Below are 27,322 nucleotides of genomic sequence, written 5' to 3' on the forward strand. Positions count from 1 at the left end.
TACTGTCTTTTATTAACCTAGTGTGTCACTAAGTTACTGTCCCATATTAACAAAGAGTGTCACTGACTTTTATCTCTTACTAATCCAGTGTGTCACTAACTTTCTGTCTCTTATCAACCCAGTGTGTCATTAATTTACTACCCTTTATTAGCGCAGTCTGTCACTGACTTCAGTCTCTTATGAACCCGGTGTGTCACTAACTTACTGTCTCTTATTAACCCAGTGTTTTTCTGACTTCTGTCTCTTATTAACCCAATGTGTTACTAGCTAACTGTCTCTTATTAACCCACTGTGTCACTAACATACTGTCCCTTATTTATCCAGTGTGTCACTAACTTACTGTCTCTTATTAACCCAGTATGTCACTAAGTTACTGCCCTATATTAACCCAGTGTGTCACTAACGTACTGTCGGTTATTAACCCACTGTGTCACTAACTTACTGTCCCTTATTAACCAGTGTGTCATTAACTTACTGTCTCTTATTTACTGTGTGTCACTAAGTTACTGTCCCTTATTAACCAAGTGTGTCACTAACTTACTTTCTCTTAGTAATCCAGTGTGTCACTAGCTTACTGTCTCTTATTAACCCAGTGTGTCATTAAAGTACTGTTCCTTATTAACCCAGTTTGTTACTAATGTACTGTCTTTTACTAAACCAGTGTGTCACTAACTTACTCTCTGTTATGAACCCAGTGTGTAAATAACTTATGCTCGCGAATTAACCAAATCTGTCACTAACTTACTGTGCCTTAACCCAGTGCATCACTAATATGCCATATCTTACTAACCCAATGTGTCACTAACATACTGTCCGTTATTAACCCAGTGTGTCACAAAGTTACTGCCTCTTATTAACCCAGTGTGTCACTAATGTACTGTCTGTTTTTAATCTACTGTGTCACTAATTTACTGTCCCTTATTAACCCAGTGTGTCACTACGTTACAGTCCCATATTAACCCAGTGTGTCACTAATGTTCTGTCTATTGAACCACTGTGTCAATAACTTACTGTCCCTTTTTATCCAGTGTGTCACAAACTTACTGTCTCTTATTAACCCAGTGTGTGACTAAAGTACTGTTCCTTATTAACCCAGTTTGTCACTAATATACTGTCTCTTACTAAACTGGTGTGTCACTAACTTACTCTCTGTTATTAACCCAGTGTGTCAATAACGTACTCTCCCTAATTAATCAAATCTGTCACTAACTTACTGTCCCTTAATAACTCAGTGTCAGTAACTTACTGTCCTTATTAACCCAATGTGTCACTAACGTACATTCCCTTATTAACTCAGTGTGCCACTAACTTATTGTCTCTTTTTAACACAGTGTGTCACTAACTTACTGTCTCTTAATAGCTCATTATGTCACTAACATACTGTCTCTTATTAACCCAGTATCTAAGTTACTTTGCCTTGCTAACCCAGTATGTCACTAACTTGCTTTCTTATTAAAACAGAGTTTCACTAACATACATCCCATTATTAACTTACTGTCTCTTATTAACTTAGGGTGTCACTAATGTACTGTCCATTACTAACCCAGGGTGTCACTAAAGTAATGCCCCTTATAAACCCAGTGCATCACAAACATACTGTCTCTTAATACCCCATTGTGTCACTAACATAATGTCCCTTATTAACCCACTGTGTCACTAAGTTATTGTCACTTACTAACCCAGTGTGCCACGAAGATACTATCACTTATTAATCCACTGTGTCACTAAGTTACTGTCCCTTATTAATCCAGTGACTCACTAACGTACTGTCCCTTACTAACCCAGTGTATGACTAACTTACTGTCCCTTACTAACCCAGTGTTTCACTAACTTCCTGTGTCTTATTAACCCAGTGTGTCACTAACTTACTGTCTCTTACTAGCTCACTATATCACTAACTTACTATCTCTTATTAACCCAGTGTGTCACAAAGTTACTGTCCCTTATTAACCCAGTATGTCACTAACTTACAAACTCTTATTAACCCAGAGTTTCACTAACTTACAGTCCCTTATTAACCCAGTGTGTCACTAACTCACTGTCCTTTATTAAACCAGTGTGTCACCAACTTACTGTCTCTTGTTAACCCAGTGTGTCACGAACATAATGTATTTTATTAACCCAGTGTGTCACTAAGTTACTGTCTCTTACTATCCCAGTGTGCCATGATCATACTGTCATTTATTAATTCACTGTATCACTAAGTTACTGTCCCTAATTAACCCACTGTGTCACTAACGTTCTGTCACTTATTAATGCACTGTGCCACTAACGTAATGTCCCTTAACACACTGCATCACTAATGTACTCTCCCTTATTACCCCAGTGTGTCACTGACTTACTGTCTCTTATTAATCCACTGTGTCACTAACTTACTGTCTGATTAACCCAGTGTGTCACTAACATACTGTCCCTTATTAACCCAGTGTGTCACTAACTTACTGTCTCTCATTAACCCAGTGTGTCACTAACTTACTGTCTGTCATTAACCCAGTGTGTCACTAATGTACTGTCTCTTATTAACCCAGTGTGTCACTAACTTACTGTCTTTTATTAAACCAATGTGTTACTAACTTTTTATCACTTATTAACCCAGCGTGTTACTGACTTTTGTCTCTTATTAACCCAGTGTGTCAATAACTTACTGTCCCTTATTATTCCAGTCTGTCAATGACTTCAGTCCCTTATGAACCCAGTGTGCCACTAATTTTCTGTCTCCTATTAACCTGGTGTTTCACAAACTTACTGTACTTTATTGACCCAGTGTGTCTCTGACTTCTGTCTCTTATTAACCCAATGTTTCTCTACCTTACTGTCTCTTATTAACCCACTGTGTCACTAACTTACTCTTCCTTATTAATCCAATGTGTCACTAACTTACTGTCTCTTAATAACCCAGAGTGTCACTAAATTACTGTCCCATATTAACCCAGTGTGTCACTAATGTTCTGTCTGTTATTAACCAACTGTGTCACTAACTTACAGTCCTTATTAACCTGTCTGTCACAAACTTACTGTCTCTTACTAACCCAGTGTGTCACTAAGTTTCTGTCACTTATTAACCCAGTGTGTCACTAACTTACTGTCTCTTATTAATCCACTGTTTCACTAGCTTACTGTCTGTAATTAACCAAGCGTGTCACTAAAGTACTGTCCCTTATTTACCCAGTTTGTCACTAATGTACAGTTTCATACTAACCCATTGTGTCACTAACTTACTCTCTGTTATTAACTCAGTGTGTCAATTACCTACTCTCCCTAATTAACCATCTCCGTCACTAACTTACTGTCCCTTAATAACCCACTGTGTCACTAATATACTGTATCTTACTAAACCAGTGTGTCACTAACTTACTGTCTCTTACTAACCCAGTGTCACTAAGTTACTGTCCCTTGTTAACCAAGTATGTCACTAACGTACTCTCTTAATAACACAGAATTTCACTGACATACAGTCCCTTATTAACTCATTGTGTCACTAACAAACTGTCCCTTATTAAATCAGTGTGTCACTTATTTACTGTCTCTTATTAACCCAGTGTGTCAGTAACTTATTGTCTCTTATTAACCCAGTGTGTCACTAACATAATGTCCACTTATTATCCCACTGTGTCACTAAGTTACTGACTCTTAATAACCCAGTGTGCCACGACCATACTGTCACATAATACTCCACTGTGTCACTTATTAATCCACTGTGTCACTAAAGTACTGTCCCTTATTTACCCAGTCTGTCACTAATGTACTGTCTCTTACTATCCAAGTGTGACACTAACATACTCTGTTATTAACCCAGTGTGTCAATAACCTACTCTACCTAATTAACCAACTCTGTCACTAACTTACTATCCCTTAATAATCCAGTGTGTCACTAATAAACTGTATCTTACTATCCCAGTGTGTCACTGACTTACTGTCTCTTATTAACCCAGTGGGTCACTAACTTACTGTCCCGTATTAACCAACTCTCTCACTAACTAACTGTCCCTTATTAACCCAGTGTTTCACGAACTTACTTTCCCTTATTAACCCATTGCGTCACTAACTTACTTTCTCTTATTAACCCAGTGTGTCACTAACTTACTATCTCTTATTAACCCAGTGTGTCACTAAGTTACTGTCCCTTATTAAGCCAGTGTGCCACTAACTTATAATCCCTTATTAACCCACTGTGTCACTGACTATCTCCTATTTACCCACGCTGTCACTAAGTTACTGCCCCTTATTAAACCAGAGTGTCACTAACTTCCTGTCTTTTATTAACCCAAAGTATCATTAAGTTACTGTCCCTTATCAAATCAGTGCATCACAGGATTACTGTCTTTTATTAACCTAGTGTGTCACTAAGTTACTGTCCCATATTAACAAAGTGTGTCACTGACTTTTGTCTCTTACTAATCCAGTGTGTCACTAACTTTCTGTCTCTTATCAACCCAGTGTGTCATTAATTTACTACCCTTTATTAGTGCAGTCTGTCACTGACTTCAGTCTCTTATGAACCCGGTGTGTCACTAACTTACTGTCTCTTATTAACCCAGTGTTTTTCTGACTTCTGTCTCTTATTAACCCAATGTGTTACTAGCTAACTGTCTCTTATTAACCCACTGTGTCACTAACATACTGTCCCTTATTTATCCAGTGTGTCACTAACTTACTGTCTCTTATTAACCCAGTATGTCACTAAGTTACTGCCCCATATTAACCCAGTGTGTCACTAACGTACTGTCTGTTATTAACCCACTGTGTCACTAAGTTACTGTCACTTATTAACCAGTGTGTCATTAACTTACTGTCTCTTATTTACCGTGTGTCACTAAGTTACTGTCCCTTATTAACCGAGTGCGTCACTAACTTACTTTCTCTTATTAATCCACAGTGTCACTAGCTTACTGTCTCTTATTAACCGAGTGTGTCACTAATATACTGTGTCTTATTATCCCAGTGTGTCACTAACTTACTGTCTGTTATTAATCCACTGTGTTACTAGCTGTCTCTTATTAACCCAGTGTGTCATTAACTTACTGTCTCTTATTAACCCAGAGAGTCACTAACTTACTCTCCCTTATTAACACAGTGTGTTAATAGGTTACTGTCCCTTATTGCCCAGTGTGTCACTAACTTCCGCTCTCTTACTAACCAAGTGTGTCACTAACTTACTTTCTCTTATTAACCCAGTGTGTTAGTGACTTACTGTCTCTTATTAACCCATTGTGACACTAACTTACTGTCCCTTATTAACCCAGTGCATCACTGGCTTACAGTTTCTTATTAACCCAGTGTGTCACTAAGTCACTGTCACTTATTAACCCACTGTCTCACTAAGTTACTGTCCCCTTATTAGCCTACTGTGTCATTAAGTTACGGTACCTAATTAACCCAGCGTGTCACTAACTAGCTATCCATTATTAACCCAGTGTGTCACGATCTTACTGTCCCTTATAAACCCACTGTGCCACTAACATATTGTCTCCTATTAAACCATGGTGTCACTAATTTACTGTCCCTTATTAAACCAGTATGTCACTAACTTCCTGACTCGTATTAACCCTGCGTGTCACTAAATTACTGTCCCTTATCAAACTAGTGCCTCACTGACTTACTGTCTCTTATTTACCCATTGTGTCACAATGTTACTGTCCCTTATTAAATCAGTGTGCCACTAACATCCTCTCTCTTATTAACCTAGTGTTTCATTAAGTCACTGTTCCTTATCAAACCAGTGCAGCACTGACTTACTGTCTCTTATTAACCCAGTGTGTTACTAAGTTACTGTCCCTGATTAAACTACTGTGTCACTAACTTACTGTATGTTACAAATCTAGTGTGTTGTAAAGTTACTGTCTCTTATTAACCCAGTGTGTCACTAACTTACTTTCTCCTATTAAGCCGGTGTGTCACTAAGTTACTATTCCATATTAACCAAGTGTGTCACTTACTTTTGTCTCTTATTAACCCAGAGTGTCACTAGGTTACTGTCCCTTATCAACCCAGTATGTCACTAACTTACTGTCCCTTATTAACCCAGTGACTCACTAACATACTGTCCCTTATTAACGCAGCGTGCCACTAACGTACTGTCCGTTATTAACCCATTGTGTCACTGACTTACTGTCCCTTATTAACCCACTGTGTCACTAACTTACTGTTTCTTATTAACCCAGTGTGTCACTAACATACTGTCCCTTATTAACCCTGGGTGTCGCTAACGTACTGTCTCTTATTAACCTAGCGTGTACTAACTTACTTTCCCTTATTAACCCATTGTGTCACTAACTTATTATCTCTTATTAACCTAGTGTGTCACTAACTTACTATCTCTTATTAACCCAGTGTGTCACTAAGTTACTGTCCCTTATTATCCCAGTGTGCCACTAACTTATAGTCCATTATTAACCCACTGTGTCACTAACTGACTATCTCCTATTTACTCACTGTGTCACTAACATACTGTCCCTTATTTATCCAGTGTGCCACTAACTTACTGTCTCTTATTAACCCAGTATGTCACTAAGTTACTGCCCCATATTAACCCAGTGTGTCACTAACATAATGTCCACTTATTATCCCACTGTGTCACTAAGTTACTGACTCTTAATAACCCAGTGTGTCACTAACTTACTTTCTCTTATTAATCCACAGTGTCACTAATACTGTCCCTTATTAAACCAGTGTGTCACTAACTTCCTGTCTCTTATTAACCCAGTGTGTCACTATGTTACTGTCTCTTATTAACCCAGTGTGTCACTAACTTACTGTCCTTATTAACCAGTGTGTCACTAACTGTCTTATTAACCCAGTCACTAACTTATTAACGCAGCATGCCACTAACGTACTGTCCATTATTAACCCATTGTGTCACTGACTTACTGTCTCTTATTAACCCACTGAGTCACTAACTTATTGTTTCTTATTAACCCAGTGTGTCACTAACATACTGTCCCTTATTAACCCAGGGTGTCACTAACATACTGTCCCTTATTAACCCAGGGTGTCACTAACATACTGTCTCTTATTAACCTTACTGTCCCTTATTAACCCAGTGTTTCACGAACTTACTTTCCCTTATTAACCCATTGTCTGAATTCTGTCTCTTATTAACCCAGTGTGTCACGACCTTACTGTCTCTTTTAACTCAGTGTCACTGACTTACTATCTCTTATGAACCCAGTGTGTCACAAATTTACTGTCCCTTATTAACCCATGTGTCACTAACTTATGTCCTTATTAACCCAGTGTGTCACTACTTACTGTCTTATTAACCCAGTGTCACAAGCTTACTGTCTCTTATTAACCCAGTGTGTCACTAACTTACTGTCTACTATTAACTCAGTGAGTCACTAACTTACTATCCCATATTAACCCACTGTGTCAATAACTTACTGTCCCTTATTAACCCAGTGTGTCACTAAGTTACTGTCAAGGCAAACCTTTTAGGACGCTAAGAACTTCCAAAGACAACGGAACAAGAACAACTACAAATAGAGACTCTTGACTCTTCTCATAATGAGTTCTCTACCATTCCTTCGAAATTGACTATTCTAACAAATTCTAAGGGTGACTTTAATGTCTATAATTTCTCACAAGTCACCATTGATAAAGATTTGGTCGATTTGTTGGCCTACGGTCTTACATTTGTACCAGATCAGAAATTGAATTTACCTAAATTATTGGTTGACTTGAAATGCTTTGTCCGTTCTTTAAACCTTAAAGTCTTGTTTAACGGTGTAACATCAGGAGATAGGCCTTTATTTAAGTTATTAAGTGTCTTCAATCCTCCGTTGCATCCCATACTGAATATTTTTGAAAATGTATGCGAATTGGATTTAAGACAATTTATTGAAAATACTAAATGGGTTGATCGCCAGAACAATACTACACCTAATCAGTTGGTAGCTTTAAAAGATTTGTGTAAGCTACCTATCAGGGTTATTAGACCTGATAAGGGTGGAGGGTTAGTCGTCCTTGATAAAGAAGACTACATTGATAGAATGTCATTAGTTTTAAATTCCCCCGCCTACGCAGCATCTTCATTAAACGAGATGTCAGGGCAAATGAACAAGATCAAAGGGTACTTTAGGGATTTGTTTATCGAAGGGAGAATCGATGTGGAAACTTTTAACTTCATCAACATCTCATTCCCTAGGATCCCAATCATGTTTGGGATCCCAAAAATTCACAAAAACCTAAGGGACCCACCTATGCGTGCCCTAGTAGACGGGAGAAATTCTATCACCCACCCGTGTGCTAGAGTAGTAGATTCCATCATCTCAAAATACCTTGGCTTGATACCTCAAATTTGCAAAGACTCTTGGTCTTTTTTGAAAACCATTAATGATACCCCATTCGACCCTAACCTCAATTTTTTAACTATTGATGTGGTTGATCTTTATACCTCTATCCCACATCAAGAGGCGGTCGAATGGGTGGAGCTGATGCTTTTAAGCTTAAATGCTCCCAGAGATGAAATTGATGTGGTTACATTGTTGTTAGACATTATTTTGTCTTCTAACTTTTTCATCTTTAATAATGGTTATTATCTCTACAAAAGAGGTATCGCCATGGGCTCCCCCTGTGGTGGGAGTGTATCAAACCTAGTTGTAGCTTACTGGGAGAACACCTGTTTATTAAACAACTTTAGATTTAAAAACATCATAAAGGTGTATACACGTTTTTTAGATGATGTATTTTTACTTATATCAGGAGATGAAGAAGTGTGCTGTGAGTTAGTTGAATATATGAACACTACTTCCACATTTTTAAAATTCACGCATAAATTTTCGTCTTCTGAAATTGATTATCTTGACGTCAAACTGACAAAAGACCTTGATAACAACGCTTTCTTGTCTACAATTTATAGAAAGCAAACGTACTGTAATAGTTTTTTGCATTTCTCTAGCTGCCACCCCTGGAAACAAAAGAAATCTATTATTAAAGGCCAACTTGTCAGAGCTGCACGTATGTGCAGCACTGACGTGGCCTTCAATGATGAGTGTGCAGGTCTGATAGTTATGTTCCAGAATAGGGGTTACCCTATTGATTTATTAAACAACATTGTGGAAGAGGTAACATTTAAGAGAGAAAACGGATTTTATAAACCTATCCTTGAGATTAATAAAATCAACATTAGGATAACTGTTAATCCTTTATTGGATTCTTTAAATCCGGGAAACACACCTCCACAAAATAGAATAGGGGACATCACAGTAATGTATCAGGAGCCAAGATGTGACTATAAGACCAGCTTAGTCATCACTTACAACAATCACATTAAAGATATTTGTGCCATTATTAAGAAAAATTGGCATTTCATTGCAAACAGTGGTTCCTTATCTAACATTTTGGGCCCCTACCCATCCTTTATTTTCAGGAGAGGTAGTAATTTAAAAGATCTGCTACAAAACACTGATCCTCCATTGTTTTCATCTAGACAGATTGGTTCATTCACTTGTGGTTCTTGCAATTTGTGTGGCCTTTTGAAAGTGGGGGGTTCTTTCACCATAAAAGGAAAAAAGTACTTTGTCAAACATAAAATAAATTGTTTGACTAAATCAGTTATTTATGTCGCACTGTGTGATTGCTGTCATGCATTTTATGTTGGTAAAACGGACCGTAGATTACGAGACCGTGTTTACCAACATAAATATGCAATTAAAAACAAAAAGACAGAAAATGCCCTTGCTAAGCACATTGTAAACAATCCTGGACATAATTTTCACTTTATGGGTATTGACACTGTTAATGTAGGACTAAGAGGGGGACCTCAATCCCTACTTCTTGAAATTAGAGAATTAGAATGGCAACTACTGTTAGATGCCTTTTCCACACCAGGTTTAAACGAAGCCTGTAATATTTCTGCTTTTTTAAAATATAAAAGTTACCTGCGATAGGCATGAGCCTAGAAATATTTTAATGATTCGTGAATTTATTGTTAATTATTTTATTTTAGTTTTAAATTTCAAAGTATTTGTTAGGAATTGATAATTGTGTAATAATAGTATTATGCATATACACATTATGGTAATCATTACCTTTTTACATGGTTTAAGAAGTCCACAAAAATATATATATATGGTTGTGATCTAGTTGAATTTAAATTGTGGTTATTAAAATAATATTAAAATAATATAAGACGAAACCTGTTGATAGACACTGCCGTTCGGTAGTCAAGGAAATGACATAATTAGATATGTGTATAAATTGAATTAAATGGTGCTGTGTTTTTGTCTGATGAAGCTTCTACCTTAGTGGAAGCGAAAACGGAATTTTAGTAAAATACGTTCACGTTTATCTCGGCTTCTGGATTTTGGAACATGGTGTTTTACACTCGTCTGCTGTGATTTTCAGTGGTTGTTTCTGCCTTTACTTATTATCCCAGTATGTTAGAGACTTACTGTCTCTTATTAACCCACTGTGCACTAACTTACTGTCCCTTATTAACCCAGTGCATCACTGATTACAGTCTGTTATTAATCCAGTGTGTCACTAGGTAACTGTCCCTTATTAACCCAGTGTGTCACGAACTTACTGTCTCTTATTAAATCACTGTGCCACTTACTTACTGTCTTCTATTAACCCACAACGTCACTAAGTTACTGTCCCTTATTAAACCAATTTGTCACTAAAGTCCTGTCTCTTATAAACCCTGTGTGTCACTAAGTTAGTGTCCCTTATCAAACCAGTGCCTCACTGACTTACTGTCTCTTATTAACCCATTGTGTCACGATGTTATTGTCCCTTATTAACCCAGTGTGTCACTAACTTCCTCTCTCTTATTAACCCAGTGTGTCATTAAGTTATTGTCCCTTATCAAACCAGTGCAGCACTGACTTACTGTCTCTTAATAACCCAGTGTGTCACTAAGTAACTGTCCCTGATTAAACTACTGTATCACTAAGTTACTGTCAGTTACTAATCTAGTGTGTCACAAAGTTAGTGTCTCTTATTATCCCAGTGTGTCCCTAACTTGCTGTCTCCTATTAACCCGGTGTGTCACTAACTTACTGTTCCATATTAACCAAGTGTGCCACTGACTTTTGTCTCTTATTAACGCAATGTGTCACTAACTTACTGTCTCTTATCAGCCCAGTGTGTCACTAACTTACTGCCCCTTATTTACCCAGTGTGTTATTGAATTCTGTCTCTTATTAATCCAGTTTGTCACTAATTTACTGTCCCTTCTTAACCCAGTGCATCACTAACTTGCTATCTCTTATTAACCCAGTGTGTCACTAATTTACTGTCCTTTATTAGCCCAGTCTGTCACTCAATTCTGTCTCTTATGAACCCAGTGTGCCACTAACTTACTGTCTCTTATTAACTTGGTGTGTCACTAACTTACTGTTCCTTATTAACCCAGTCTGTCTATGACTTCTGTCTCTTATTAACCCAATGTGTAACTAGCATACTGTCACTTATTAACCTACTGTGTCACTAACTTACTGTCCCATATTAACCCAGTGTATCACTAAGTTACTGTCCCATATTAACCCAGTGTGTCACTAATGTACTATCTGTTATTTACCCACAATGTCACTAACATACTGTCCCTTAATTACCAGTGTGTCACAAACTTATCGTCTCTTATTAACCCAGTGTGTCACTATGTTACTGTCCCTTATTAACCCAATGTGTCACTAACTTACTGTCTCTCATTAATCCACTGTGTCACTAGCTTAATGTCTCTTATTAACCCAGTGTGTCACTAATGTACTGTGTCTTATTAACCCAGTGTGTCACTAACTTACTCTCCCTTATTAACCCAGTCTGTCAGTAAGTTACTGTCCCCTATTACCCAGTGTGTCACTAACTTCCTCTCTCTTACTAATCGAGTGTGTCACTAGGTCACTGTCCCTTATTAACCCACTGTCTCATTACGTTACTCTCCCTTATTAGCCCACCATGCAATTAAATTACTCTCCCTTATTAACCCGGCGTGTCACTAGCTACTGTCCCTTACTAATCAAGTTGTCAATAACTGCCTGTCTCTTATTAACCCAGTGTGTCACTAAGTTACTGTCCCTTATTAAAACAGTATGTCATTAACTTACTGTCTCTTACTAATCCAGTGTGTCATTAACTTATTGTCTGTTATGAACCCAGTGTGTCACTATCTTACTGGCCCTTTTTAACCCAGTGTGTCTCTGACTTATGTCTCTTATTAACCCAATGTGTCACTGTGAGAGAGGGGAGCTTTGAGCAGCCTATCTGTCCCTGGAGGAGTGGTTTCAGCCCAGACGTTAATAGTTTATTGGCCATTTTGGGCTAATTTCTATCTCTTTTACTCCCCGGCTATAAAAACCGCATTTGTGCGGTTTTGCACACCAGGCAGTGCCGTTTAGCTAGAGTTAAACTATTCTCGGCTTCACGAACTCTACTCTTCAATTTTTCCCTTGGAACTAGACAAACCTTCAACTTTAGCAGTCAAACCATTCATTTCACAGTCAAGCACCTGCTTAAAACTCATAGCAAGCGCTAATTAACCCTAGCACTAGACCACCTCCTATACTGTCCAGAAGGACAAGGCTCTCTAGTCATCTCCACCAGCTAATCAGAAAAACAGCTTACTCTACCTATTCAGGCATGTCCAAAGGGCAGGTTCCGATGTACTCTCCAGTCCAACTGGTGAATCTGGGCATTTTGAGGTAATGTTACAACTGCCTCATGTACACAGACAACCCTCTCCTCCTATCACCAAACACTGATATATGCAAGAGATGCAATTATACAGCCAAACTGGAGGTAAAGCTCTCTCAACTCAAGACTGGAACTGACAGTCAAGAGGAGAAGGGTAATACTTGCAACACACTACCAGTCTCACATAGACCTAATAAACCAACACTGGCAAATAACACACACATGAATACATGAAAACATACTCAGAGGCTCTAAATAAAAATCTGCAAAAGCAACAGAGACCTCCAAAGCAGACATCCAAGCAACTTCCACACCCCATCACCAACCATGAAACACATACTTCACATAATCAGTGTGCCACACAATCACTGCCCTTAACGCAAAATAACATACCCAACACACTAGTAATAGGCAACTCTATAGTCAGGCACACTGATGTCCCACTAACTAGGCTGGACAAGGAGAAGGTTACAGTTAGCTACCTGTCAGGTGCCAGGATCCGCCACATAACACAAGCACTCAGGTCGCACTGGAACAAGTACAAATACAACTCTGTCATTATCCATGTTGGTGTGAATGACCTGAGACGTACTTCCCTGGACTACATGAAAAGAGACATGGAAGAGCTCTCTGATCATGTAGCCCAGGCTGGTATGAGCCTGACCCTGAGTAGCATCCAGCCCTCACCAAGAATGATGCCACAGTATAAAGAAAAACTGATCAATTTCAACAACTGGCTAAATTTTTGGTGTCATTCATAGGGGATCCAGTATCTGTCCTCCTGGAATGACATGCTCAACAAGCCACGTTGCTTCGCAAGAGATGGCTTGCACCTGTCACCCTTAGGCTTTCGAATACTGACCAAGGTTCTTGCCGCCCTCATAGTGCCTTTTTTAGGCAAGGCTCAAAAGACAAACCCACCACCATAAATAGCACAAGTAACCAAAAACTGAGAGTAATGCTACTCAGTGCCAGAAGTCTAAACCTCAGAATAGACACACTCGAGACACTCCTCAGTATGGAGAACATCGACATTTGTGCAGTAACAGAAACCTGGTTTAAGGCTCCTGAGAGCACCCCAGCACTAATAGGCTATAACTCATACCATACCTTTTAGCCACAGAACCAGGACCGAAACACAAAAGACGGGGGTGTATCAATATTCATTAAGGATACCCACACCTCCAGGTTAGTGGTGCAGCACAATGCATCAGAGATCATCCATGTGCAACTAACAACGGGCAAAACAGCAATCCAAATTGTAGCTTTCTACAGATCACCCACAATGACCCAGGACCCTCATTCCTCATTTCTGGAGACACTGGGAAATATGAAGGTCCTACCAAACACCGTAATACTGGGTGATTTTAATTGCCCAAACATAAAGTGGGAGAACTACTCAAGTACTAACTCCCTTGCACAGCGCTTCCTAGAATTTATAAACTCGAATGCCCTGGATCAACTGGTCAATGCCCCCACTGCTGGGAACAACATATTGGACCTGGTCATCACCAACATGGGTGACCGGTGTTCCACACCGAAGATCAACCCCTCGATGGTTAGATCAGACCATAGACTAATCACTCTGGATATCCACATTCCGCCCCCACCCCCAGTCAAGGAAACCACCATGAAAAACATTTCAAAAGCAAACTTCACGTTACTTAAGACCGAGGTGGAAAGGTTCACAGCCCCCATGCTAAAGGACAATGCTGTTCAAGCTGCTGAAAATTTTACAAAGGCACTCTATGAGCATCTGCAGGAATGCATGGATTGTGCTATCCCAAGTAAAACCAAGACTCACTCCTCCAAGAAAAGGAAACCAGTCTGGTGGACCCGTGCCATAAACAAGCTATACAACAGAAGGAGGAAACTAGTACAGAAAAGAGTAAAATCCCAAGAAGGAAAGACATCCCTGATAAGTATCAGCAAGAAACTGCGATCCCTCATTAAATCATCCAAGGCTAGTTTTGGAAGAAAAATTGCCAGTGACTCCAAAGATAACCAGAAAGCACTCTTTAGCTATGTCAAGAACCTAAGTGGAAACTCTCAGATCTGCTCTGAGTTAGTGCAGAATGGCACAAAATACACTGAACCGACTGATATTGCCAACATTCTGGCAGACAGGTTTAGTGCAAACTTCACCCCCTAAAGGGCCCATAACCATACCAGAAGAATGTAGGGCCCTGTCAATCACTGACACACAGGTTAAAACAGCCCTATCCAAAGCCAAAAACACAGCTTCAATGGGACCGGACGGTGTCCCAGGCTGTGTCTTACAAGAGCTCCAAAATGAACTAACCCCTCACCTAAACACACTGTTCAAACTCAGCCTCTTTACAGGCTACGTACCCACAGAGTGGCACACAGCAACAGTTATCCCACTCCACAAAGGTGGTGCCACAAGAGACCCCGGGAACTATCGCCCTATAAGCCTGACTAGCCTGGTCTGCAAGGCTATGGAACGCATCATCATGAAACTCATTAACAGAGACATTGGGAGACTCCAATCCTTGGTCTCTACCCAGTTTGGCTTTGTTAAGGGCAGATCATGCCTGCTAAACCTGGTGGACTTCTTTGAGATGGTTACCAAGGCACTAGATGAGGGAAAGGAGGTCCACACAGCCTACCTAGACTTCGCAAAGGTTTTTGACGCCATTCCCCATTCTAGTATTATATACAAGCTCACCAGCTTGAACATAAACTCCTACGTCATGAGATGGGTTGCCAACTGGCTCATGGATAGAACCCACATGGTGGGAGTTGCAGGCTCTACGTCCGACTCTAAACCGGTTACAAGTGGCATCCCCCAGGACTCAGTCCTAGGACCCCTCCTTTTCGGTATATGCTTCTCAGAGGTACAGGCAAGCATAGCAGGACTATGGCTGACCAAGTTTACAGACAACTGCAAACTAGGGGCCATAATTGATTCTCCTGCTGATACAAACACCCTCCAGATGGGTCTCACTGAGATGGATACCTGGTGTCAAAATCATGGCCTCAAGCTAAATGCCAAAAAGTGCATAGTCATCCCCTTTGAAAAAAACAAAGTACCCATGAACTACTACATAGGTGGTAGTCCCCTAAATACAGAAAATGTAATAAGGGATCTGAGGACCCAAGTAGATAGTAATCTCTCCTTTGATAATCATATTGCCAAGGTGGTTAGAAAATCCTTCTATGTGCCCCAGCTAATCACAAAAGGGTTCATATCCAGAACAAAAGAAGTTATTGTACCTCTCTACTCATCACTCATTAGACCCATCATAGAAAACAACACCCCATATGGGATGTACTTTACAAGACACCTGCAACAGCTGGAAAGACTACAAAAGTACCTCACCAAGAAGATTACTGGCCTCAAATAGATGCCCTATGCAGGCCGACTCAAGAAACTCCAGCTGTAGTCGGTTGCATACCGCTTACTCAGAGGTGATCTCTGCCTGACATGCAAGGCCATGTCCAACCCAGAATTGAAGGACATGCACCACCTAAAAAAAACAAATCCCAGAGAGCCACATGCTCTAGAGATATTACCTCACCACAACGATAAATAGGACATGCTGTAGGCATAGATTCCTGTCCCAGAGACTCCCCATGCTTTGGAACAGGATTCCAATATATATCAGGCAGAGCCCCTCACTAACACTCTTCAACAGAAACCTTGATGGGTGGATGGGAAACAAAAAATTTACCCCGGGATCACTGCAGTGGGTCTGCTGGACAGTGGTGCAGGGAACTAATGGCTCTGCTGGACAGAGGCACAGGGAACTAATCTAAGGGGGTGGCGAAAGCCAACACATTCTGTCTAGGCTTATAAATGCCCTTGGGCAGATAGCCTAGTACTTACCTATGAACCTATGAACCTATAATGTACTGTCTGTTATTAACCCACAGTGTCACTAACAAACTGTCCCTTAATTACTAGTGTGTTACAAATTTACTGTCTTTTATTAACTCAGTATGTCACTAGGTTACTCTCCTATATTAACCCAGGGTGTTACTAACTTACTGTCTCTTATTAATCCACTGTGTCACTAACTTACTGTCTCTTATTAACCAAGTGTGTCACAACTTTACTGTCTCTTATTAACCCAGTGTGTCACTAAATTACTGTCTCATATTAAACCAGTGGGTCACAGACTTCTGTCTCTTATTAACCCAGTGTGTCACAGATTTACTGTCTCTTATTGACCCAGTGTGTCACTAAGTTATTGTCCCATAATAACCCAATGTGTCACTGACTTCTATCGCTTATTAACTCAGTGTGTCACTAACATATTGTCTCTTATTAACCCACTGTGTCACTAACATACTGTCCCTTATTAATCAGTGTGTCACTAACATACTGTCTTTTATTAACACAGTATGTCACAGACTTACTGTCTCTTATTAACCCAGTGTGTCACCAAGTTACTGTCCATTATTAACCCAGTGTGTCACTGACTTACTGTCTCTTATTAATCCACTGTGTCACTACCATACTGTCTGTTATTAACCCAGTGTGTCACTAATGTACTGTGTCTTATTAACCCACTGTGTCAATAACTTACTGTTATTAATCCACTGTGTCACTAGGTGTCTCTTATTAACCCAGTGTGTCACTATCTTACTGTCTCTTATTAACCCAGTGTGTCACTAACTTATCCTCCATTATTAACCCAGTGTGTCAATATGTTACTGTCCATTATTAGCCAGTGTGTCACTAACTTCCTCTCTCTTACTGAGTGTGTCACTAACTTACTGTCTCTCATTAACCTAGTGTGTTACTGACTTACTGTCTCTTATTAACCCACTGTGCCACTAACTTACTGTCCCTTATTAACGCTGTGCATTATTGACTTACTGTCTCTTATTAAACCAGTGTGTCACTAAGTCACTGTCCATTATTAACCCGCTGTCTCACTATGTAACTGTCTCTTATTAGCCCACTGTGCAATTAAATTACTGTCCCTTATTAACCCGGGGTGTCACTAGCTAACTGTCCCTTACTAACCCAGTGTGTAACTAACTTCCTGTCTCTCATTAACCCAGTGTGTCACTAAGTTACTGTCCCTTATTAAATCAGTATGTCATTAACTTACTGTCTCTTACTAATCCAGTGTGTCACTAACTTATTTTCTGTTATGAACCCAGTGTGTCACTGACATACTTTCTCTTATTAACCCAGTGTGTCACTAACTTACTGTCCCATATTAACCCAGTGGGTCATAGACTTATGTCTCTTATTTACCCAGTGTGTCACAGACTTACTGTCTCTTATTTACCCAGTGTGTCACTAACTTAGTCTCCCTTATTAACCCAGTGTGTTCAATAAGGTGCTGTCCCTTATTACCCAGTGTGTCACTAACTTCCTCTCTCTTACTAACCGAGTGTGTCACTACCTTAGTGTCTCTTATTAACACAGGTTGTTAGTGACATACTGTATCTTATTAACCCACTGTGCTACTAGCTTACTGTCCCTTATTAACCCAGTGCATTACTGATTACATTCTCTTATTACCCCAGTGTGTCACTAAGTCACTGTCCCTTATTATCAAACTGTCTCACTAAGTTACTGTCACTTATTAGCCCGCTGTGTCATTAAGTTACTGTCCCTAATTAATGCAGAGTGTCACTAGCTAACTGTCCCTTATTAACCCAGTGTGTCACAAACTTACTGTCCTTTATTACACCACTGTACCACTAATTTACTTTCTCCTATTACCACACGCTGTCACTAAGTTAACGTCCCTTATTAAACCAGTGTGTAATTAACTTCCTGTTATTAACCCCGTGTGTCACTAAGTTGCTGTCCCTTATCAAACCAGTGCATCACTGACTTACTGTCTCTTACTAACCCAGTGTGTCACAATATTAATGTTCCTTATTAAACCAGTGTGTCACAAACCCCCTCTCTCTTATTAATCCAGTGTGTCACTAAGTTACTGTCCCTTATGAAATCAGTGCATCACTGACTTACTGTCTCTTATTAAAACACTGTGTCACTAAGTTACTGTCCCTGATTAAACTACTGTGTCACTAACTTATTGTCTGTTACTAATCTAGTGTGTTATAAAGTTACTGTCTCTTATTAACCCAGTGTGTCTCCGATTTACTGTATCCTATTAACCCAGTGTGTCACTAACTTACTGTTCCAAATTAACCAAGTGTGTCACTGATTTTTGTTTCTTATTAACCCAGTCTATCACTAACTTACTGTCTCTTATCAACCCAGTATGTCACTAATTTACTGTCCGTTATTAATTCAGTGTGTTACTGACATCGCTCTCTTATTAACCCAGTGTGTCATGATCTTACTGTCCGTTATTAACCCAGTGCGTCACTGACTTACTGTCTCTCATTAACCAAGTGTGTCACTAATTTTCTGTCCCTTATTAGCCCAGTCTGTCACTGACTTCAGTCTCTTATGGACCCAGTGTGCCACTAACTTACTGTCTCTTATTAACCCATTGTGTCACTTACTGCCCCTTATTAACCCAGTTTGTTTCTGACTTCTGTCTCTTATTAACTCTGTGTGTCACAAGGTTACTGTCTCTTATGAATCCACTGTGTCACTAACTTACCGTTCCTTATTAACCCAGTGTGTCAATAACATACTGTCTCTTATTAACCCACAGTGTCACTACCTTACTGTCCCTTATTAACCCAGTGTGTCATTAACATACTGTCTCTTATTAATCCATTGTGTCACTAAGTTAGTGTCCCATATTAACCCAGTCTGTCAGAAACATACTGTCTATTAACCCACTGTGTCACTAACTTACTGTCCCTTATTAACCCAGTGTGTCACTAACTTACTCTCCCTTAATAACCCAGTGTGTCACTAAGTTACTGTCCCATATTAACCCAGTGGGACACAGACTTCTGCCTCTTAACACAATGTATCACAGACTTATTGTCGCTTATTAACCCAGTGTGTCACTAACTTACTGTCTCTTAACACAATGTGTCACTAACTTACTGTCCCATATTAACCCAGTGTGTCACTGACCTCTGTCTTTTATTAACTCAGTGTGTCACTGACTTGCTCCCTCTTATTAACCCAGTGTGCCACTAAGTTACTGTCCCTTATTAACCCAGTGTCACTAAGTTACTGTCCCTTGTTAAACCAGTATGTCATTAACTTACTGTCCCTTTTTAAACCAGTATGCCATTAACTTGTCTCTTGCTAATCCAGTGTGTCACTAACTTAGTCTGTTATGAACCCAGTGTGTCACTAACTTACTGTCCCTTACTAACCCAGTGCATCACTGACTTACTGTCACTTTTTAAGCCAGTGTGTCACTAACTTATTGTCTCTTATTAAACCAGTGTGTCACTGACTTCTGTCGCTTATTAACCTAGTGTGTCACTGACTTACTGTCTCTTATTAACCCAGTGTGTCTTAAAGTTACTGTCCCTTATTAACCCAGTGTGTCACTAACTTACTAATTCTTATTAACCCACTGTCCCACTGTTACTGTCCCCTATTAACCGACTGTGTCACTAAGATGCTGTCCCTCATTAAACGAGTGTGTCACTAACTTCCTGTCTCTAATTAACCCAGTGCATCTCTAAGTAACTGTCCCTTATCAAATCAGTACATCACAGACTTACTGTGTGTTATTTACCCAGTGTGTCATTAAGTTACGGTCCCTGATTAAATTACTGTGTCATTAACTTTCTGTCTGTTACTAATTTAGTGTGTTACAAAGTTACTGTCTCGTATTAACCCAGTGTGGCACTAACTTACTGTAACCTATTAACCCGGCGGGTTACTAACTTGCTGTTCCATATTAACCAAGTATGTCACTGACTTTTGTCTATTAACCCAGTCTGTCACTAACTTACTGTCTCTTATGAACCCAGTGTGTCACTAACTTACTGTCCCTTATTAACCCAGTGTGTTACTGACTTTTGTCTTTTATTAACCCAGTGTGTCACTAACGTACTGTTATTTACTAACCCAGTGCATCACTGACTTACTGTCTCTTATTAAGCCAGTGTGTCACTAATTTACTGTCCCTTATAAGCCCAGACTGTCACTAACTTCAGTCTCTTATGAACCCAGTGTGCCACTAACTTACTGTCTCTTATTAACTCAATGTGTCACTAACTTACTGTCCCTTATTAATCCAGTGTGTCTCTGACTTCTGTCTCTTATTAACCCAATGTGTCACTAGCTTACTCTCTCTTATTAACCCACTTTGTCATGAACTTCTGTCCCTTATTAAACCAGTGTGTCACTAACATACTGTCTATTTTTAACCCACTGTGTCACTAACTTACTGTCCCTTATTAACCATGTGTGTCACTAACATACTGTCTCTTATTAACCCAGTGTGTCACTAAGTTACTGTCCCATATTAACCCAGAGTGCCACTAATGTACTCTTTGTTTTTAACCCACTGTGTCACTAAGTTACTGTCCCTTATTAACCCAGTGTGTCACTAAGTTACTGTCCCATATTAACCCAGTGGGTCACAGACTTCTGCCTCTTAACACAGTGTATCACACACTTATTGTCTCTTATTAACACAGTGTGTCACTAAGTTAATGCCCCATATTAACCCAGTGTGTCACTGACTTATTTCGCTTATTAACCCAATGTGTCACTAACTTACTGTCTCTTAACACAGTGTGTCACTAACGTACTGTCCCATATTAAGTGTGTCACTAAGTTACTGCCCCTTGTTAAACCATTATGTCATTAACTTACTGTCCCTTATTAAACCAGTATGTCATTAACTTAATGTCTCTTGCTAATCCAGTGTGTCACTAACTTACTGTCCCTTACTAACCCAGTGCATCACTGACTTACTGTCACTTTTTAAGCCAGTGTGCCACTAACTTACTGTCTCTTATTAAACCAGTGTGTCACTGACTTCTGTCGCTTATTAAGCTAGTATGTCACTGACTTACTGTCTCTTATTAACCCAGTGTGTCTTAAAGTTACTGTCCCTTATTAACCCAGTGTGTCACTAACTTACTAATTCTTATTAACCCACTGTCCCACTGTTACTGTCCCCTATTAACCGACTGTGTCACTAAGATGATGTCCCTTATTAAACGAGTGTGTCACTAACTTCCTGTCTCTAATTAACCCAGTGCATCACTAAGTTACTGTCCCTTGTCAAACCAGTGCATCAGTGACTTACTAACTCTTATTAACCCAGTGTGTCACGATGTTACTGTCACTTATTAACCCAGTGTGTCACTAACTTACTGTCCCTTATTAACCCACTGTGTCACTAACTTACTGTCCCTTATTAACCCACTGTGCCACTAACTTACTTTCTCCTATTAACCCACTGTGTCATTAAGTTACTGTCCCTTATCAAACCAGTGCATCACTGACTTACTGTCTTGTATTAACCCAGTGTGACACAATGTTACTGTCCCATATTAAACCAGTATGTCAGTAACTTCCTTTCTCTTATTAACCCAGTGTATCACTAAGTTACTGTCCTTTATCTAACCAGTGTATCACTGACATACTGCCTCTTATTAACCCAGTGTGTTACTAAGTTACTGTCCCTTATTAAACTAGTGAGTCACTAATTTACTGTCTGTTACTAATCCACTGTGTCACTAACGTACTGTCCCTTATTAACCCAGTGTATCACTAAGTTGCATTTCCATATTAACCCAGTGGATCACAGAATTCTACCTCTTATTAACACAGTGTGTCACAGACTTACTGACTCTTATTAACCCAGTGTGTCACTAAGTTACTGTCCCATATTAACCCAGTGATCTCTGACTTCTGTCACTGATTAACCCAGTGTGTCACTGACTTACTGTCTCTTATTAACACAGTGTGTCACTAACTTATTGTCCCATATTAACCCAGTGTGCTACTGATGTCTGTCTCTTATTTACTCAGTGTGTCACTAACTTACTCTCCCTTATTAATCCAGTCTGTCAATAACTTACTGTACCTTATTAACCCAGTGCATCACTGACTTACTGTCTCTTATTAACCAAGTGTATCACTAATTTACTGCCCTTTATTAGCCCAGTCTGTCACTGACTTCAGTCTCTTATGAACTCAGTGTGCCACTAACTTACTGCTATTAACCCAGTGTGTCACTAATGTTCTATTAACACAGTGTGTCACAGACTTACTGACTCTTATTAACCCAGTGTGTCACTAAGTTACTGTCCCATATTAACCCAGTGATCTCTGACTTCTGTCACTGATTAACCCAGTGTGTCACTGACTTACTGTCTCTTATTAACACAGTGTGTCACTAACTTATTGTCCCATATTAACCCAGTGTGCTACTGATGTCTGTCTCTTATTTACTCAGTGTGTCACTAACTTACTCTCCCTTATTAATCCAGTCTGTCAATAACTTACTGTACCTTATTAACCCAGTGCATCACTGACTTACTGTCTCTTGTTAACCAAGTGTATCACTAATTTACTGCCCTTTACTGTCTCATGCTAAGCCAGTGTATCACTAATTTACTGCCCTTTATTAGCCCAGTCTGTCACTGACTTCAGTCTCTTATGAACTCAGTGTGCCACTAACTTACTGTCTCTTATTAACCCAGTGTGTCACTAATGTACTGTCTCTTATTAACCCACTGTGTCACTAAGTTACTGTCTCATGCTAAGCCAGTGTATCACTAATGTACTGTTATTAACCCACTGTTTCACTAAATTACTGTCCCTTATTAACCCAGCCTGTCACTAGCTTACTGTCCAATATTAACACAGTGGGTCACAGACTTCTGCCTCTTATTAACACAATGTGTCACAGACTTACTGTATCTTATTAGCCCAGTGTGGCACTAAGTAACTGTCCCATATTAACCCAATGTGTCACTTACATCTGTCACTTATTAACCCAGTGTGTCAGTGACTTACTGTCTCTTATTAACTCAGTATGTTACTAAGTTACTGTCCCTTATTAAACTTTTGTGTCACTAATTTACTGTCTATTACTAATCCACTGTGTCACTAGCTTACTGTCCCTTATTAACCCAGTGTGTCACTAAGTTACTTTTCCATATTAACCCAGTGGATCACATACTTCTGCCTCTTATTAACACAGTGTGTCACAGACTTACTGTCTCTTATTAACCCAGTGTGTCACTAATTTACTGTCCCATATTAATCCAGTGTGTGTTTGACTTCTGTCACTGATTAACCCAGTGTGTCACTGACTTACTGTCTCTTATTAACACAGTGTATCACTAACTTATTGTCCTATATTTACCCAGTGTGTCACTGATGTCTGTCTCTTATTAACCCAGTGTGTCACAGACTTACTGTCTCTTATTTATCAAGTGTGTCACTAACTTACTCTCCCTTATTATTCCAGTCTGTCAGTAACTTACTGTCCCTTATTACCAAGTGTGTCACTAACTTCCTCTCTCTTACCTACTGAGTGTGTCACTACCTTACTGTCTCTTATTTACCCAGTCTGTTAGTGACTTACTGTCCCTTATTAACCCACTGTCTCACTAAGTTACTGTCCCTTATTAGCCCATTGTATCATTAAGTTACTGTCTCTAATTAACCCAGTGTGTTACTAGGTAACTGTCCCTTATTAAACCAGTATGTCATGAATTTACTGTCCCTTATTAACCCACTGTGCCACTAACTTACTGTCTCCTATTAACCCACGGTGTCACTAAGTTACTGTCCATTATTAAATCAGTGTGTCACTAACTTCCTATCTCTTATTAACCCTGTGTGTCACTAAGTTACTGTCCCTTAGCTAACCAGTGTATCACTGACTCACTGTCTCTTATTAACCCAGTGTGTCTCGATGTTAATGTCCCTTATTAAACCAGTGTGTCACTAACTTCCTGTCTCTTGAATCACTAAGTTACTGTCCCTTATCAAACCAGTGTATCACTGACTTACTGTCTCTTATTAATCCAGTGTGTCATTAAGTTACTGTCCCTGAATAAACTACGGTGTCACTAAATTACTGTCTGTTACTAATATAGTGTGTTATAAAATTTTGTCTCTTATTAACCCAGTGTGTCACTAACTTACTGTCTCCTATTAACCCGGTGTGTCACTAACTTACTGTTCCATATTTACCAAGTGTGTCACTGACTTTTGTCTCTTATTAACCAAGTCGATCACTTACTTACTGTCTCTTATCAACCCAGTGTGTCACTAACCCTTATTAACCCAGTGTGTTACTGAATTCTGTCTCTTATTAACCCAGTGTGTCACTAACTTACTGTCCCTTATTAACCCAGTGCATCACTGACTTACTGTCTCTTATTAACCCAGTGTGTCACTAATTTACTGCCTTTTATTAGCCCGGCCTGTCACTGACTTCAGTCTCTTATGAACCCAGTGTTCCACTAACTTACTGTCTCTTAATAACCCAGTGTCTTACTAAGTTACTCTCCATTATTGACCCAGTGTGTCTCTGACTTCTGTCACTTATTAACCCAATGTGTCACTAGCTTACTGTCCCTTATTAACCCAGCATGTCTCTAACATACTGTCTCTTATTAACCCACTGTGTCACTAAGTTACTGTCTCATGCTAAACCAGTGTGTCACTAATGTACTCTCTGTTATTAACCCACTGTGTCACTAAATTACTGTCCCTTATTAATCCAGCCTGTCACTAGCTTACTGTCCCATATTAACCCAGTGGGTCACAGACTTCTGCCTCTTATTAACACAGTGTGTCACAGACTTAATGTATCTTATTAACTCAGTGTGTCACTAAGTAACTGTCCCATAGTAACCCAATGTGTCTTTTACTTCTGTCATTTATTAACCCAGTGTGTCACTGACTTACTGTCTCTTATTAACACAGTGTGTCACTAACTTACTGTCCTGTATTAACCCAGTGTGTCACTGACGTTTGCCTCTTATTAACCCAGTGTGTCACTGACTTACTCTCTATTAACCCAGTGTGTCACTAAGTTACTGTCTCTTATTAACCTGGTGTGTTACTAAGTTACTGTCCCTTATTAAACCAGTATGTCATTAACTTACTGTCCCTTATTAAACCTGTATGTCATTAACTTAATGTCTCTTAGTAATCCAGTGTGTCACAAACTTATCCCGGGATTCATAAAACTTGGGCCAGGTGCAGGCATAGCTTTGGAGTTCTAACACCAAATATGGCCGCTGAGTGATCCAGGTATGAAGTGCTCCCATGTGCACTACCTGCGTACTCTACACCCGCACAACTCTCGGGCCCTGTATGCTAATTACCTCATGTGCAGCAGTGTAGCATGCAAATGAAGGTATGTAGCAATCCAGGAAGTGGTGCAGGTGTAGTTTAAGCATGCAGAAATGTAAACCGTAGAAAACGGTTTACATTTTTGCAAACATAAAATCGGAGACATGACAGCCACCTAAATACATGTATTATATTGTTAATATATGCCAATGGCTAAATATATAGCCATTGTCATAAAAAAATGTACAAAATATAAAATTAACATTTGATATATAGTTACACTTTTGCGACGTGGAAGCGCAGGGCAGTGGTGCGCAAAGGGGATCACAAAGAAAATATAGAATAAAACTGCAATTAAACCCATATCACGATTTCCCCATAATAGTCAATGGCAGGCATGCTACACCATACTATGGCACAAGGGTTGCTAAGGGGCTGTGACAGTGTTATGCGTAGTAGTAGGAATTAGTAGGCAATGTCATGCAAATGAGAGGAGTAATTGTGAATCACAGATTCCCCGCTGGTGTAAGGATGCACCTCACAGCATAGCATTATAACACCGAGGTGTGCCCTTGAGATAAAGATGACATCAAGAGATGGGTGTGTCACCATTGCTGCAAGCACATTGGAGCATTGCTAAACCGGTTTGCCCCTAGCTAGGCAAAGCTGCAGGATAGGGGTGTGTTGAACTGGCCATAGCTATGCTTAGCTGAGAGTACACAAGGTAACCGAGTATGCATGTGAACAGAGATGAAAACGCGTGTAAACCCAGTAAATGGGTTTGCGCGGTGCACACTGCAGCTGAAACAGGAAGGATATAGGAAAGACATAAGGAAATGCTGCAGCAGTGAAATTGGAGTACAAATGACTAATTAACACCTAGGAGCCTACAGTGGGCCATTGACAACAGCTAACAAGGCTGCAAGCAGCTACCTGCAGAACAGGAAACGGGTGGGGCTGTACTGCAAAGAAAACAGTAAAGTGTCAAATCAGAAGAAAGCCAATTTGCAGTATATCAGCTACAAGACACATTTTGCCATGACTGGGTAGGGAAAGTACAAAACAAAAAAGACGGCAGGTGGATTCATGCCTGATAATGGGAGGGGATCCATAATTAAAAGTGAATTAAAGGGCATCAGATTAATCAAGGCCGGCAAGCATATCTCCACAATAAAGGCCCCACACTTGCAGTACTCATTGCAAAACCCATAATTAAGACATGCTGTAGCTGGAATAGCTCATACACACCCACTGGCATCAGCAGCATCCATAGCACAAGAGTATAAAGTATGAAAGCACCTCATACACATTTGTGTATTCCCATACACTCTGCACCAGTGGTCTATACAGACGAGGAACTTTTAGTATGTACATGTTAGGGGCTGCCATAGCTTTGATCCACAAACATGTGTTGGAGACTGAAGGAGGTGTGGAGGATGATGCACACGACCACCTCAGGCACCAGAGAAGGAGGAGAGTGCTCAGACCCAGGGTAACCTACCAGGGGCTACATGCAACTTGTGGAGCTGTGCC

This window comes from Protopterus annectens, chromosome 7.part0, assembly GCF_019279795.1.
Source record: "Protopterus annectens isolate FY-2018-M chromosome 7.part0, PAN1.0, whole genome shotgun sequence".
Classification (NCBI taxonomy): domain Eukaryota; kingdom Metazoa; phylum Chordata; order Ceratodontiformes; family Protopteridae; genus Protopterus; species Protopterus annectens.